Source organism: Lynx rufus, unplaced genomic scaffold (genome assembly GCF_022079265.1).
Source record: "Lynx rufus isolate CCGP_SWC_20201006 ecotype Redwood Valley unplaced genomic scaffold, mLynRuf1.p SCAF_10, whole genome shotgun sequence".
Lineage (NCBI taxonomy): Eukaryota > Metazoa > Chordata > Mammalia > Carnivora > Felidae > Lynx > Lynx rufus.
The window spans coordinates 45,856,329-45,874,239 of record NW_025814824.1 but is presented as its reverse complement, the minus strand read 5'-3'; positions in this window follow the sequence as shown (position 1 = coordinate 45,874,239).

Below are 17,911 nucleotides of genomic sequence, written 5' to 3'. Positions count from 1 at the left end.
CTTTCTCAGAGCCTTGGCTTAGAAGGGTCTCTTAAAAGTACCACCACCCACTTCTGTGGACTCAGTCTCTGTCTCATCTTCACCCCTCACATTTAACTTCTCCATGTATTCCAGCTCAAATTACCAACATTGAGAAGCTGATGGCCCAGCTGTCCTGTGCCAAACCATGTCGTAGGGTTCTACCACGGGCAGTCCTTAGGTCTTGTGCCACCTCTGGTCCAGTCACCTTCTAGCCTGCTACAAAACATGGTTGCCTAGGTCATAGGACAAGGGTCCCTCTTTGTAAAGAGTGTGAGCAGGGTTTACCTAAGCTCACCAAATGTCATCACTATAAATATCTACATACACTTACAAATTCAGAATTATTTTCCTACTCTCATATATCCTGATCAAACACTAAAGTAATTGTATTGGTTAAAAACCATAACCCCAATTCTTATTTGTCGCTTCTGTTTCTCCTCTTTTTCATGATGTGCTTTGTTCTTCAAAGCATTCATTTATAGGACTTTCTCACACACACATAAGATTTAAAGTATGCTGATGTTCCCAGAAAGGATTAAACCTTAGAGATTCCTTGTCTCTCCTCTTCCTCATCATTTCATAATAGAGCCCACGTAAGTTCCCAGTTTTTGGTGTTTGCCCTCTCTTTTTCCATCCCTTATCTTACTGCTTCCAAGAATTTTGGATAAACTCTGGAGAATACGTGAGGCTGGGTCTCCTCATTTCATGTTCTACTTCAGCCCTGGTTCTTTTGACGTTTACCCCACAAATGAATTTGATGTCCAGTGATTTGCTGAGTTAGAGAAATCATGAGAAAAAAGAAGGACTTTCTAGATTCAAGGAATCAAGTCTGATATCTTGTTTAATTTCCCAGATCTTTCACCTTTGCTTTAATTCTGAAGTTATGTAATCCAGAATATCTCCGTGAAAGACATTATGACCATAGCATAAATAGCCCACATTTCCAATTTAATCTTAGGGTTTTCCTTGGGTGCTCTTGAAAACGTCCTTTTTGGTGGTAGCCAGAATCAAAGTAAAGCATTTCTTTATTTTGGCCTTCTTTAATTTTTTTAAACATGAATGGACGAGTTTTTAAAAATAGTAATAAGGCAGTGTGCTGATTTGCAGTCTTCCCTGGCATTTCTCTTGCCTTCAGCTAATCTTTGTTGTTGTTTTTTATTTTTAAATTTACATCCAAGTTAGTTAGCATATAGTGCAACAATGATTTCAGGAGTATATTCCTTAATGCTCCTTACCCTTTTAGCCCATCCTCCCTCCCACCACCCCTCCAGTAACCCTGTTTGTTCTCCATACTTAAGAGTCTCTTACGTTTTGTCCCCTTGTTTTTGTATTATTTTTGCTTCCCTTCCCTTGTGTTCATCTGTTTCATTTTAAAGTCTTCATATGAGTGAAGTCATGATATTTGTCTTTCTCTGACTGACTAATTTTGCTTAGCAAAATATCCTCTAGTTCCATCCACGTAGTTGCAAATGGCAAGATTTCATGCTTTTTGATTGCCCAGTAATAATCCATTGTATATATATATACCACATTTTCTTTACCCATTCATCCATCGATGGACATTTGGGCTCTTTCCATACTTTGGCTATTGTTGATAGCCCTGCTATAAACATGGGGGTGCATGTGCCCCTTCAAAATAGCACACCTGTATCTCTTGGATAAATACCTACTGGTGCAATTGCTGGGTTGTAGGGTGGTTCTATTTTTAATTTTTTGAGGAACCTCCATACTGTTTTCCAGAGTGGCTGAACCAGTTTGCATTCCCACCAGCAGTGCAAAAGAGATCCTCTTTCTCCACATCCTCGCCAACATTTGTCGTTGCCTGAGTTGTTAATGTTAGCCATTCTGACAGTGTGAGGTGATATCTCATTGTGGTTTTGATTTGTATTTCCCTGATGATGGGTGATGTGAAGCATCTTTTCATGTGTCGGTTGGCCATCTGGATGTCTTCTTTGGAGAAGTGTCTATTCATGCCTTTTGCCCATTTCTTCACTGGATTATTTGTTTTTTTGGGTGTTGAGTTTTAGCTAACCTTTGTAATTCCCTGTTAATGTGTTTTGGTATGTAGATTTGTTCTCCACCTCTTCTTACAGGAAAATTACAAGAGAATCTAAAAGCTAACAACATGTTCTTTCTCTTTGAAAGGACAAGAGGAGTGATCATTTGGAAAAAGATGTAACATTCAAAACCTATCTTTAGGAATCACATGAGGCATCTCTAGGTTTCACTGCTAGTTTTGATAGGTACTCAGTAAATACTTGTAAAAATGACTAACGATTTCCATTATTAAATAAATGAAGTTTATGATCTTTTCAAACCCTCATAATCTAGATTTTAAAGGAGTAACAAGTCCTTAAAGATCAAGTTTCCTTTTGGGGGAACATAAAGAGTAATTCATGAAGGCACTGCCTTCCAGAAAAGTCTCAAAATTAACTGTGTCGCACTTGCTGAAACTTTATCCTTTGTAAAGCCTGACAAAGATATCCACATTGCCTTACATGCAGTGACCCACTTTTCCACAGACCATATGCAGAGTTCCCATTTTTGTTTGGGGCCCATAAACACACCTGGATTCCTTTCTCTTTATTTCTTTAAGCTTAAATTTGCTTATCTACCAATAGATCAATGGTCTTAGTCTATCGTTTTCTAACATCTTTAGAGGACAAAACATCTAGGAGTCATGGTGTTATTAAAAGAACACCATGAATTACTGCTATGACTATTTTAATTGTGTGCTATGAGCAAATCAGATGCCATTTTGAGAAGTCAAGGTAAATCATTGCCACATGAGTGGTTTAAGACCAATTTATGAGGAAAATGCTTACAATTTAGAAAGTGCTCCCATTAACTTATTTGTATATGAATTGGGAAATCCTTGCTAGTATTTGATTTTAACAGCAGATCATCTAGCTTCAACTTGCAAAACCTTTGTTCCACTGAGTCTGAGAACCAATGGTCTTCACTATTAAACTCTTAATAAAATGAAAAATAACATGTCTGTCTAATATAAAATCTGATGTAAAATTTTGAGAGTCAGAAAATTTATCACTGCTTTTCTTATTTAAAAAACGTAGTTGTGCCTGTACTTATATCTCAATAAGTTACAAAATGTTTTGTTTCTATTGCCTGTCTTTTAATGCCCTCCGCTTTCTACCATTCTCCTTCCCCACCATATATCTATGCACTTTTTCTGTTCACATCAGTGTGTGATCTTTTTTTTTTAATGTTTATTTATTTTTGAGAGAGAGAGAGACCAAGCACAAGCAGGAGAGGGGCAGAGAGAGAGGGAGACACAGAATGTGAAGCAGGCTCCAGGCTCTGAGCTGTCAGCACAGAGCCCTATGCAGGGCTTGAACCCATGAACCACGAGACCATGACCTGAGCCAAAGTCGGACACTCAACTGATTGACTCACCCAGGCACCCCCAGTATGTGATCTTCTAATTATGGCTAAATAGACATGAACTACAGACAGAAAAGCTCAATTTTGCTGAAGTCTAAAATTAAGCATTGTAGTTCATACTTTTCTTTAATAAGAAATCACTGTCCTTAAATTTCTGGGATGGTAGTGTGAACATACAGAGGATATGGCCAGGAGCTACTATTCAAAATCGCACATTTTTTTTAAAGCCCACCTGATGAATATAAAATGATCTCCTTGGTCTCTGAAATGCCAACAAATAACCTCAAAGACTTACAGTACTACAATGCTTTGTATTCATCACTCAGTCCCAAACAACAGCTGACTGGCAACGTTTCATAGTGTCCATTTTCCCCCTCCTACGATATAAGGTGTTTTCTTTTAAAATATTCTTTTCTGGGGCTCCTGGGTGGCTCAGTTGGTTAAGTGTCCAACTTCAGCTCAGATCATGATCTCACGGCTCGTGAGTTAGCGCCCCATGTCGGGCTCTGTGCTGACAGCTTGGAGCCTGGAGCCTGCTTCAGATTCTGTGTCTCCCTCGCTCTCTGCCCCTCCCCTGTTCTCTCTCCCTCTCTCTCTCAAAAATAAATAATAAACATTAAAAAATTGTTTTAATGTTCTTTTCTTCTCTGTACATAAAGATCATGCCTGCTGATGTTTCAAAAAGAAAAACCATTCTGAGGGCCTCAGAAACTGATTTAATGAAACCGTCTTGAAAGTGTCATTACACCACCGGCCAGGCAGGCCGTTCATTTCAGGGTGATCTTAATCTTGTTCTGACCTTCAGGAAGGGTGAGATGAATAGGAAGAGGCTCAGTTTATATTCCCAACGCTAATGAATGGCTTCATTATGTGACCTGACTGTATCTGCTGCAAAGTCATAGTGACAAAGAGAACATTTGTTCCTGTGTCTAAAGACTTCTTTTAAAAAACCTTTATTCCTACCCCCAAAAAGGAGAACTGTCACCACACAGGACGCTTATCAGAGACACTGCCATCCTTCCAGCGTGCTCCACCCGTGCCCCAGTTGCTGCCTGTTGTTGAGTGTGTGTCCATTTCCAAGCCGTCTTCTCTTGAATTTCAATAGGGGCCACTCTGGGCAGCTGTCTCCCAGTTTTCTATCTTTAGAATGACTCTCTTCATCTTGCATTCACACATGACCCAAGGAATATAACACACAGATTGGGTTTCCTGGCTTCCCAGGTTAGTCGGAGTGAAGTTTGACACTGATAGATGGGGTCAAACTAAGGTGCCCTCAGGAAGTTGAGCATGCAGATAAATTGACTCACTGTTAATAAGTGTAATTATGTTCAAAAAAAATTGAAATTGAATTTAAGTCTGTTAAATACTCCTCCCTTTTTGAGCTCCAGGCATAGGTGTTTACTCATTATAAAGAACTTTACAGGGGCGCCTGGGTGGCTCAGTCGGTTGAGCGACCGACTTCGGCTCAGGTCATGATCTCATGGTTTGTGAGTTCGAGCCCCGCGTCAGGCTCTGTGCTGACAGCTCAGAGCCTGGAGCCTGCTTCACATTCTGTGTCTCCTTCTCTCTCTGCCCCTCCCCCTCTCATGCTCTCTCTGTGTCTCGGAAATAAATAAACGTTAAAAAAAAATTAAAAAAAAAAAAGAACTTTACAAATCTACTGCACCTTTAATAAGATTTTTTTTTAAGCAGCGATACCTTGTCTTAGTTTTTAGTTTATTTATTTATTTAGAAGAACATCTTATTTATTTGAGGCAATAATTCTTATCTCAGGCCACAAGAGTATCTTTATCTGGAACTGAGGTGAACTTGGATTCCTGGCATGGCAGTCCATAGATCACATGATATTCTCCCATCTCACTGATCTTTTGATAATACTTCAGTCTGTTTCCTGGAAACTTCCCACTAGTGGGAAGGCTTTTAGGCCATAGCCTTCCCGCTAGGGATCCCTCTGGTCCTAGTTGTTCACTGTGTCAAGAGAAATATGTGACCAGGTAGTCAGACTAAGTTACTCAGCAAACTCATCAATCCCTGGACCAGCTCAGGCACCCTTGTTCATATCTGCTTTCTGGTTGTTACACAGGTAGCAGTATTGATTTTAGACAACCGTGTCACTTGATAATTGCTTAGAGCCTTGAAAAATGTCTGCTAGAGTAAGAAGGCAAAGGGCAAAGTTTATAGCTCTTTACTATTTTATAGACTTTTGATTTATTTTTCTCTTTGCTCTGCCAAGGACTGAAGCCGGTTGAGTTCTTCTCAAACCTCAGAGAATAACAAATTCCAAATGTGACAGAGCCCCATGTGGTTACAGTGGCTTCTCTGGTGTTTGTCTCTTTTGGTCTATCCAATGTTTCTTCAGGAAAGGAAGAAGTGACAAATCTAACCTGAGAGAGTTGACACCAGGGACCAGTGGTTTGGAACCTTAGCTCAGTTCCCGTATCAGGAAGATTTCATGTCAAATAAAATAAATAGGAATTGGAGGGGGACAAAAAGGACTCCAGAAGGACAGCAAACTAATTTTAAATGACTAATACTAGGCAATTTATATATGTTACTTTATTTAATCCTTGTAACTAGTCTACGGTGTTACTGTTACGTACCTAATTTACCAAAATGGCGGCTTACTGCAGTTGACTGGCTCTCCAAGTACTGTGCAGCTCGTGTGCTATTTCAGAGCCAGGACTATCTCAGCGTAAGACACGGGCTCTTTCAAATACATTTTGTTCCAAGGAAACAAGACAGCATTCATTACAACAATGTGAAGTTGACTGGCACGTTTCCTAAAATATATATTTTGGCAGATCTTTTTCTGTAATGATTTCCACGTAGAATCCCTGTTAACTTTTTCAGGTCAAAAGAGCAGCATCCATTAAGACACTGTATACTATTCTGGAAGAAATATGTTTGCTCACATTATCTGGCCCATTAGATTTAGATGCGGCAAAAGTTTGGTGCAAAAGGATCCAGGACCTCTTGGCGCCCAGGACCACTCCCTTACACACACACACACACACACACACACACACACACACACAGAGAGAGAGAGAGAGAGAGAACAGAGCTTTTCCTAAGCCTTGTTCAGACCTTTCAATCATTGATTTTTATGTACTTTCTTAAGCCCAGGTAAGAATTTCAGGGTTCTCCCCTACTAGCGATTGAAAACAGTTATGTCTCTGTGTGCCAAGTGGATGATAAATAACTTCTCACATGTTATCTCAATAATTGGTATATATTGTTATATATCAGGTTATCTTTCTATCCCGATTTTACAGATGAGGCAATGAATTCAAAGCTGTAGAGGTTTGTACAAGTTCACCTAGCTAAATGACAGAGCTAGAATATGAGCCTGTGTCTGTCTTGATCCTCAAATTGTTCTCTTCCTTGTGACATGTTTACATTTGCCCTTCTACCCACAAAACCTCTCCTTGGATGATATTTCTACTTTTGTTGTTAGCTGTGGGGTTTTTTTTTTTTGAAGGCACTGTAAAATGAGAAGCACCAAGGGAACATGATAATACCTTAGAGTCACGTGGAGCTTGGTTTTAATTCTGCTTATGACCTAACCATTTTGCTGTGTCTTTGTTTTGGGTTGTTAATCCCATCTAGTGACATTTTCAGATATTGTGTTTTTCAGGTCTTGAGTGTCTCTTTGGTTCAGTTTTTTGTTCTGTTTTCCATTTCCCTTCTCATTGTATTTATGTTCATTTTCCCTGTGGATCTTATTTAGAGTAGCTGCTTTAATATCTCTGCTAATTCCATCATCTCTCAGTCCATTTCTGTTGACTCATTTTTTTTCCTGAATACGGGAAACACATTTTCCTATATCCTTATAGGTTTAATAGTTTATATTGAATGTCAGACATTGTAGTTTTATGTTTTAGTGTGCTGGATTTTGTTTTATTTCTTTAAAGAATTTTGGGTTTTGTTCTGTAGGCAGTCATTGGTTGTAGATTAGTTGGTTTTTTTCCGATCTTGTTCTTAAGCTCTTTCAAGACAGGTCTTGATTAGGCTTTACTTTAGGACTAATTTAGCCTCATATTTAAGAGTGACTTTTTGGGGGTTCTTCATTGAATGCCCTATGGATTCAAGAATGTCTCTCCTAGGTAGCTGGTGGGACTTGGAATGATTTCCAACCCTGAATGTATTCTTTGGCTTCAAGCCCCATGATGTTTGTTTTCTTCCTCTGAACGTTATACTTGTTGAGCCTTACTGGGCTTCACCTGATGTGTGCACAGGTCAGTATTCACCAAGAACTCAAGAGTACCCCTCTGAAAATTTCTGAAACTCTCTCTCCATAACTAGCTCCCTCCTTTTGGGTGCTCTGCTCTGCAAGTTCTGGTTGTTTTTGGCCTCCCCAAACTCTAATCTCTGTTTCTTCAACTCAGAGAGATTGTCTAGGGAGGATCCTCCTTCCTGCAGCCCAGTCTAGAAACTGCCTCCAATTAGAAAGCCTCATTTGCTTCCCATCTCTCAGGAACAACAGTCTTCCGCTGCCTTTCATCCAGTGACTACAAATAGCTGTTGCCTATATTTTGTCTAGTTTTCTAGCTGTTTACTCTGGGAGGTTAATTCTTGACCTGTAAGTCCCTCATGATCAGAAGTGAAAGTCCCTGTGGTTGGAAATGTTATTTAACTTCTCTAAATCACAGGTGGTTTTTTTTTCTTTTCATTTTAAAGTGGAGATAATAAGACCTACCTCTCAAGCCTATTATAAAGATTATAAATAATATCAATATGTTCTCTTAGTACTGCACAACATTTGGATTTAATACGTCCGTGTCTTGGTTTCCTTATTTGTGCGATGGGAGCTGTAAGAGCACTTAAATCATAGAACAATGAAATGAATTCATATTTAGAGTTTGCCAAAAGTAATGCCTTACACATAGAGTTGTAGGTGTTAGTTAAATAAAAATTTTATTTAATTTTCATCCAAGTTAGTTAGCATGTAGTGCAATAATGGTAGTTAAATAAAAATTTTAGACAATCATGGGGGTGTTGTCTGCTACTAGAAAGAAAATTCTACCACTAACCAACAGTAAACATGCTTGGAGTTCAGAGGACATGCAAACAAATTCTTAACTTTTCCCACTGAGATGCTTTTCAGTTTATAGAGACCATCTTTCATGGTTGTACAGGGTTCCGTCTCTCTCTTCTGCCCTTCATTTTCCCTCTGTCTTAAACTTCTTGTCCCCTCCCTGCCCAATTACCCAGTTCACTCCTGGCTGCGTGATGAAATATTCTCAAAACCATGATGCCCATATTTGCATGCATCTTTGAAGAGCTTTGGTGTATCTTTTCCTGATGATCTCCGAAAAGCTTAGGTCTTTTAATTTTGTCAGAAAGGATCCTATGTAGCAAAAATCTTTCTCTTGTTATCTGGACCACTTCTTATGACTTTGATATGTTTGATGTGCTAAGAGTCTCTGTTGCTTTACAATATTTTACCGAAGAATCCTGCTGAGGGTTGGGGGTGAGGGGAAGAAAAGAGGAGGTGATAAATTACAAATACATAAAGCTTTACAAGAAGTATTTCATATGTAGTATATATTAAGTAAGTGGATATTGCCATGTGAGTGGATACACAAGTAGCATTGTTATCTAACCAAGTATAAATATGAAGACTAGAGAAAATAGGAAGTCAATTGTGAAGTATGATCAGAGGGGTGTAGGTGGACTATATTGCCCCTGAACTTGATCATTTAGGTATAATCCAGACTCGCCTGTTATCAGTTCCAGAATTCAACACTTCCACTGCTCTCTTTCTACTATCTTAGAGTCCCTTGTTTCATTGTCATTCAGTTGAATACCACCTGGCGAAGTCCCAATCCTGGATGGACTGTGGACCTTCTCTGCTTCTGTTCAAAGCAAGGTAAATTGATGTCATTATTACCTTAGGGGTGACTAAGCAACTATGCACTATATACCTGGTGACCAACCAGGTATATTAGTCAAGTAATACATGCATATACATTAAATATGAAATATATATATATATATATATATATATATATATATATATGTGTCAATATAATTTTATATTGACACCTAGTCTTTCTTCCATCCTTCCTGCTAAATACCAAGCCTGCCATGAGTTCCATCTCTTTCTCCTCTCTCCACTGGCCTCATCTAGTCAACAGGTTGCCATTACCACCTCAAAAACCAAAATAAAATATCAAAGCCCTCCAAGATTGAATATTCCATTATTGCTTTCTTTTGGTTTTTCTCCTCCATGTAGTGATCAAACTTTTGTTGGCATCACCTACATTGTTTTTTCCATTTCATCTTAAAAGCAGTGAAATCTGGCTCCCACCCAGACTGCTCTGTTGAAAATTCTGTTTACGAAAGTCACTAATGACTTCCATGTCATTAACACCAATGTCTGCTTTCAAGTACTTTCTTTGCTTACCCACTCAGCAGCATGGGACACTGTTAGACTACCCTTCTTTCTTGAAAGCCGCTTTCCCTTCTACTGATCCAGACACTCTATTTCCCTTTGTGGTATCCTCGTCCACTCATTCCTTAGATCCCGGTGTGCCTCAGGGGGTGATCTCAGGCTACCTGGTTTTCTTGTTCTATATATGGAAGTTCGACAGCCAGGCAGTCCATAAGTAGAAAGAGAAGATGCTCCCAACTGATCTTATTCTGATCTACTTTTATGTCATGCTATACAATTTGATTATACTTCACTGTTTTTCCCTTCTCACCCTACCTAATCCAGTTAAGCTTCATTCCTGGGATCTTTATCACTGGCCCACTGAACAGGCCTAAACAGTGATAAGAAGATAATAAGCAATTAATAAAAATTTGTTGACTGAATTAATGTCATGAGGACCACTACATGTTGTCTAAGTGCTTTTAGAGCATGCACCCTCTTGATCCTTCTTTCTTTGGATTAATTGACATTTACTGGAAAAAAAAAAACACTGATGGAAGACAGGCTTCATCTTATTTTCAGCTGTGACTGATTAATAGGGGACTGAGCGGGGACTGAGCTTGGAGAGCTATGTTGAATGTACTTGTCCGGGGGTCAATGGAAAAGAGTGTTTCAATCGATTGATACTGTCATACCTCATACAAATAACATACTAATATCATTTATTGAGTGTGGAGCAACTGCCAAACACTGTGATAAGCACATTGTTTCAACCAGAAGTCACAACAGCTGCATGAGATACTGTTGTTACCCTTGTCTTTACATTGATGTAATGGAGACGCAGAGATGTTAATCGCTTGGTTAAGAGCACACAGCAAACAGATAGTAAAGCTGGGCTGTCACACTTTAGAGCCCATGAGCTTAAGCATCATGCTATACTCATAATGCAGAGTGGTGGCCTTTTCTTTCCCTGTATTTTTGCCATTCTTGGCCTCAATTAAACTGTGAAGAGGGGACAAAAAAACAGCATAGGCGATGATAGTATGGAGAAAGAAGGGTACTCCGCCCTATGAGGCCTCAGTGATCACATCTCAAAAATGAATAATTTCACTAAAAAAATACATGCACATGCAAACACACACTTTTTCCCCCTTTTGGACTAGTCACAAAAATTGCCAATATAAGAGAGAGAATCTTGGTTTTGAAACATTTCAGAGTAACTGCCAGTCTGATGCCCCAATATTCTCACGAACTTTAATGTGTATTTCCTATAAGCAGGAACATTTCTCCTGCATAACCATAATGTCATCATCAAAACTAAGAAATTAACATCATTACATTAGAAGAATGTAATACTCAGCCTTCATGTTTAGATTTGTCCAGTTGTACCAGTAATATCCTTAATAGCAAATGGACACTGGTGAGAATCACACTGTGTTCAGTTGGCATATTCTTTAGTCTCACGGAACCTCTAGCAATCTGCCAATTACAGTTCAGGTTTCCTGCTTCCACACTTTTCCCACAATGGTTTCTGCTCATGAGCCTCTGCTTCAGTAAACTGTTAGTCCCTGGATTCTCCGGCCTCTCTCTCTCCAATTTGGGGGGCGTTGGTTTGCCCTGTGTCTTCCTCTGTCTTACGGATCCAAAAAGAGTGATTGATTTTTCAGTGTGTTTAGCTTTTTACTTAATAGGACAGAGTGATGCCTTGTAAGCTCCTCATTTGCAGAACTGGAAACCGGAGGTCCCTTTAGTCTCCTTTAATCTGGAACGTTTCCTTGGTCTTTCTTTGACTTTCACAGCCTTGAACTGTTACCGGGCAGTTATTTTGTAGAATGTTCCTCAATTTTGGTTTAAGTGATATTTCCTCATGATTAAATCCAAGTTATTTACATTGGTGGGAATAGCGCAGAAGGGATGTTGTTATTTTGATTTGCATCGTATGAGATGGGGCATGATTTCAATTTTTCCCATTACTGATGGGGCTCACTTTGATCCTCTGAGTAAGTATGGCATCTAGGCATTTTGACGTGGCTGCCTGACTATTCCTCTATTTAACTCATTTACACTAGTAAGTATTTACGTAAGCTATACGAACTATATGAGGTATATGTATTTAATGTTTGTTTATTTTTGTGAGAGAGAGAGGGAGAGCACACATGTGAGTGGGGAGGAGCAGAGAAAGGGAGGGACAGAGGATCCAAAGTGGGCTCTGTAATGACAGCAGAGAGCCCAACGCAAGGCTCGAACTCACAAACCGTGAAATCACGACGTGAGCAGAAATTAGTTGTTTAACCTACTGAGTCATCCAGGCGCCCCCGTTGAGGTAATAGATACATTAATTAGCTTGATTATAGTGATCATTTCACAATGTACATGTATACCAAAATATCACATTATTTACCTTAAATATATACAACTTTTATAAATAAACGGAGAATAAAGTTGTTGAGTAATTTCTATGGCGGTACTTTGAAACTTTCTCCATAAGAACTTTGCCTTCCTCCATAAGTCACTCGCCTTAGGCTATGACTCTTTCCAGAAACTGTACCCCCACAGATACTCTACTCTTCTCAGGCTCCAACACCCCATGCTAGGTCAGCTGTCCATATGGAGGCTCGCCTCATCCTCTTTGAGCCCTGGCATCCCTCTGAACTACCATGCATCCCCCCCCTCTTCTGGCACAATTCTTACCTTTCTTCTGCCCAAATAGTGGTTTTAGGACTGGATTTTTCAGAAAAGGTATACGAAGCAGAGATTATATGTCATTTAAGATCACTTCTAACTAACAGCATCCGATGACAGATAAATTAATGTGGTTAAATTTTTGTAAATAGATGCTCAGAAAAAAGGGGGCAGAGGTGTGTTGAGATCATTGTGACAAATGACCATGCCCAAAATAATCACTGAGTCCAGGGAAAGTGAGGTAGTGAGTAGCCTGGATGAGGGCTAGATGTGTCAGATGGGGACTCTGGCCAGAAGCACAAGACCCAAGAGCATGCAGAGAAGTCAGGTTGTGCTGACCAACAGCCCTTAGAAAAGGGAGAAGTGATGTCTGTGAATAGTCAGGAAGCAACAAGTGTCCATTAAAGCGATCAAGGCAAGAAAAGGGAAAGACTTCACAATACTAACCAGCAAGTATCTTCATATGACTTAGAGTAATTAATGATCTTATGCATTGTGGGAACTATTCGTTTTGTCAAAGTAATAATGTGTTGCTGACCACACATTATTAGACCACTAGGTGCCATGAACTTTTGGATTTCTCTTGCCAACAGTGCAAGATGATACCAGGCTCTAAGTAATTGATGTTATGCTGCCATCTTTTGGTTAAATGTAAAATGCTTTTCTTACAGGGGCGCCTGGGTGGCTCAGTTGGTTAAGCGTTCTGGACTTAAGCTCAGGTCATGATCTCACGGTTAGTGGGCTTGAGCCCTGCATCGGGTACTATGCTGACAGCGTGGAGCCTGGAGCCTGCTTCAGATTCTGTGTCTCCTTCTCTCTCTGCCCCTCCCCTGCTTCTGCCCTGTCTCTATCCCTCAAAAATAAATAAACATTAAGAAAGATTTAACGCCTTTCTTACTAATGAGCTATTGTGGTATGTTTTGAACACAGAGAGGTAATCACGAGGTTTTTGGTTTTTTTTTTGCAGCATCAATGTTTTTTAGATTGACAATAATGTTAAATAAATTTGTGGGAAAAAGGTGAGTAGATAAAAATGTATATTTGAGCAAATTTAAAAGCCACTTACAAAGTCCATTCTAGTGAAAGATAGATTGCCACTGTTAGTTTATTCTATTTTTTTCTTTCTTTTTAAAAATTTTCTTTATGTTTATTTTTGAGACAGAGAGAGACAGAGCATGAACGGGGGAGGGTCAGAGAGAGGAAGACACAGAATCTGAAGCAGGCTCCAGGCTCCAAGCTGTCAGCACAGAGCCTGACGTGGGGCTCAAACTCATGGACTTTGAGATCATGACCTGAGCCAAAGTTGGGTGCTTAACCCACTGAGCCACACAGGTGCCCCTATTCTATTTTTTTCAAAGACTTTGTCTTAATCAGTGATACTTAAGACTTAGCACTTTTTTTTCATTGTCATACTTTTCCACTGTTTTTCTCTGAAGTATTATAAGCTGGCAGTAGATTCCCTTAATACTATCCTTAGATTTAGACAAAAGGGACCCACACACTAGGCTTTGCCATTTCATGGGCTTCATATGTCGTTCGTGACCCTCTACATGCACATGCATGTGTATAGGCACACACTCAAGTGCATGTACACATACACATGCACACACACGACTCTTTTTTTTTTTTATGTTTTTTACTTATTTTTGAGAGAGAAAGAGACAGAACGTGAGTGGGGGAGGGGCAGAGAGAGAGGGAGACACAGAATCTGAAGCAGGCTCCAGGCTCCGAGCTGTCAGCACAGAGCCGGAGGCGGGGCTCGAACTCACGAACCGCGAGATCACGACCTGAGCCGAAGTCAGACGCTTAACCAACTGAGCGACCCACGTGCCCTGCACACACAACTTTTTGTTAAGAATACCTAGTGTCCATGTCACTTAGAATCTCAAGACTGGGGAAAGAATACTCAGGAAAGAATCGGCCTCGGTGCTTGGGTGGCTCAGTGGGCTGAGCGTCAGACTTTGGCTCAGGTCATGATCTCACTGTTCCTGAGTTCGAGCTCCACGTCAGGCTCACTGCCGTCAACCTTTCAGCGTAGAACCCACTTTGGATCCTCTGTCCCCCTCTCACTGACCCTCCCCTGCTTGTGCTCTCCCCAAAATAAATAAATATTTTTTAAAAAGGAATGGGCCAACTATCCCCAGGGTGGACACAGGGCTGGGAACATCTCCTGCTTCCATCAGCCAGAGTGCAAAGACTTCCTAGTACAGGGAACAGTGAGTAGAGTCCTTATAAGGATGGCCCCTTGGTAGTGAGATGACATTACCCTAGACTACAAAGTCTGTTCCATCCATGCTACCAAAGTTGAAAAACAAGCCCCAAACAAATCAAACAGATTCCAAGTAATTCAACTATGTCCTAAAACAAAGCCCAGCCATATATGTAGGGCTTAACAAATCCAGTACCCATGATGTAGAACTTAGAATGTTCTGAATCCAGCCAAAAGCCATCAGGCATACAAAGAAACAGGAAAATAGGATCCATAAGCAGTAGAAAAGATAATCATGAAACAAGGCCCAGAAATGACACAAATGACAGAATTAGCAGAGAAGGAAGCTTAAACACCTATCATAAATAAACCACATAAGCCCAGGAAGATAGGAGAAAAGATGAACGTGATGAGGAAAGAAATGAAAGATATCAAAAAGGAACAAAATAAACTTCTAGAGATGAGAAATATACTACCTAAAGTGATAAATATACTAGATGGGATTAACATTCAGATAAGATAAAGCAGAAGAAATTATCACTGAACCTGAAGACATCGCCATAGAAATGATCAAAAATAAAAGAGAAAAAGCTAAACGAACAAAACATCAGTGGCCTGTATGATCATACTGGATGGTCTGATATATCTGTACTTAAAGTCCCAGAAGGAGATAAAAAATGTTGAAAAAAATAAGGCCTGAAACTTTTCCCAATTTAATTAAAATTATCGGGGCGCCTGGGTGGCTCAGTTGGTTAAGCGCCCAACTTCAGCTCAGGTCATGATCTCGCAGTTCGTGAGTTTGAGCCCTGCATCGGGCTCTGTGCTGACAGCTCAGAGCCTAGAGCCTGCTTTGGATCTGTGTCTCTCTGTCTCTGCCTCCTCCCTGCTCATGCTCTGTGTCTCCCTCTCAAAAATAAGTAAATTAAAAAAAATTATAAACTCACAGATTCAAAAAGCTTAGGAAACTCGTAATAGAAGATACAAGAAGAAAATTGCATCAAGGCGCATTATCATCAAATTGCTGAAATATAATGGTACAGAGAAAACCTTAAAAGCAGTTGGGGAAAGAGAAGACATATTATGCAAAAGAAATAAAATTAAGATGACAGCAGTCTTCTCTTCAGAAATCGTGCAAGCCAAAAGACAATGGAACAACATCTTTACAGTACTGAGGGAAAAACTATCTCAACTTAGAATTCTATACTCAGCAAAAACGTATGTTCAAACTGAAGGCAAAATGCTTTTTCAGACAAACAAAAAGCCAAGAGAATTTGTCACCAGCAGAACCGAGATACAAGAATTATTAAAGGATTTAAGAATAATAATAGTTATTCAAGAAAAATGATAGCAAATAGAAATTTAGATCTACTGAAAGGAAATGAACAGCACCAGAAATGGTATGTTGGTAAATGTATGATAATGAGTAAATATAGAAGAAAGGTTTCCTCATTTAAAAAATCTCTTTAAAATATATAATTGACTACTTAAAATAAATATAGTATCAATGTTTGTGGGGTTTAAAACACATGAAAATGTATAACAACTAGAGTACAAAGGATGAGTGGATGGAGAAGAGTATATTGTGATATCCTTTAAGCCATGTGTAATATTATTTGAAAGTAAATTGTAATGTGCTAAATAAAGATATATATTTTAATATTTTTTAAGTTTTTAAATCTATTTTGAGAAAGAGAGAAAGCACACGAGCATGGGAGGGGCAGAGAGAGAGGGAGGGAGAATCCCAAGCATTCTCCACACTGTCAGCACAAAGTCCCACATGGTGCTCGATCCCACAAACTGACCATGACCTGAGCTGAAATCAAGAGTCAGATGCTTAACCGACTGAGCCACCCGGGCACCCCAAAGACATATATTTCACACCCTAGAGAAACTACTATAAAAATAAAGTGGTATAGCTAATAAACCAATAGTGGAGATAAAATGGAATCATGTTTTGTAATCAATCCAAAAGAAGGAAAAAAACCATATGAACAATTAGAAAACAAATAGCAACATGGTTAGATATAACCCTGCTATATGACATTAATCATACTTACATACTCACATAAATGTAAATGTGACAAAAATATATAGCCATGCATAAGACAGAACAAGAAAAGTGTTTTTAAAAAGGTATACAATGCTGTGAGGATCCAGAAGACAGATTATAGCTTCGTAAAAGAAATCTACATCCTAAAGAAGTAACCCTTAGTCCTTGCACAGACACATATTAGAGGCGAAGGAGGTAACACCATGGGTGATATTTCTGAGAGAGAAGACACACACACACACACACACACACACACACACACACACCTCTGCTAGGTGTATTAAGGAAATAGTGAGTCATTAACTTTATCTGGAATTCAGTTTCCCTTACCTTATATTTGGAGCAACAGTGGGAGATAAGATTGGAAAGGTAGATTGAGGGCATATTTGGGAGGACTTAAAATGTGGAACTGGGTATTTGTAATTCAAGAGGCATTATTAATGTAAAGAGAGTAGCTTTGGTTTACCATAGTTAGTGGTACCCTAGGGAATGTACATCAGCCAACTGCCCAACCTTTTCACATATAACTTTATCATTTATAATGATTACATGGCATTTAATTATATGGATATACTAACATTTATTTAACCATTTCCCTATTATTGGACCTATAAGCCATTTCTAATATTCTGCAGTTGTAATAACTTTATAATGACCTTCTTTTGCTAATTTTTTTCTCATTCACATTACTTTCATAGGTTAGAAACTTAGATATTGAACTACTTTAGTAAGATATAAAACAATTTGGGATGCCTGGGTGCCTCAGTCTGTTGAGCGTCCGACTCTTGGTTTCTGCTCAGGTCATGATTTCATGGTTTGGGAGTTGGAGCCCCATGTCAGGCTCTGTGCTGACAGTGAGGAGCCTGCTTGGGATTCTCTCTCTGCTCCTCACCTGCTCTCTCTCTCGCTCTCTCTCAAAAATAAATAATGAATAAACATTAAAAAACAATTTTAGATTGTTCATACATATTTTAAGGTTAATTTGCTCAAGCATTTGCACAAATTTACAGTTCTACTTGAGTTTTTAAATTTAGCAGTCTGTATAGATTTTAATTCCCTGCCCCTGCCCCGTCCAAGCACGCTATAGGTGCTGCTAAGCCTCTGATAAATATTACTCCATGAAAGAGTACTCCTTTAAAAAAATACTCTTAATAAAAGAACTTTAATAAGCTTG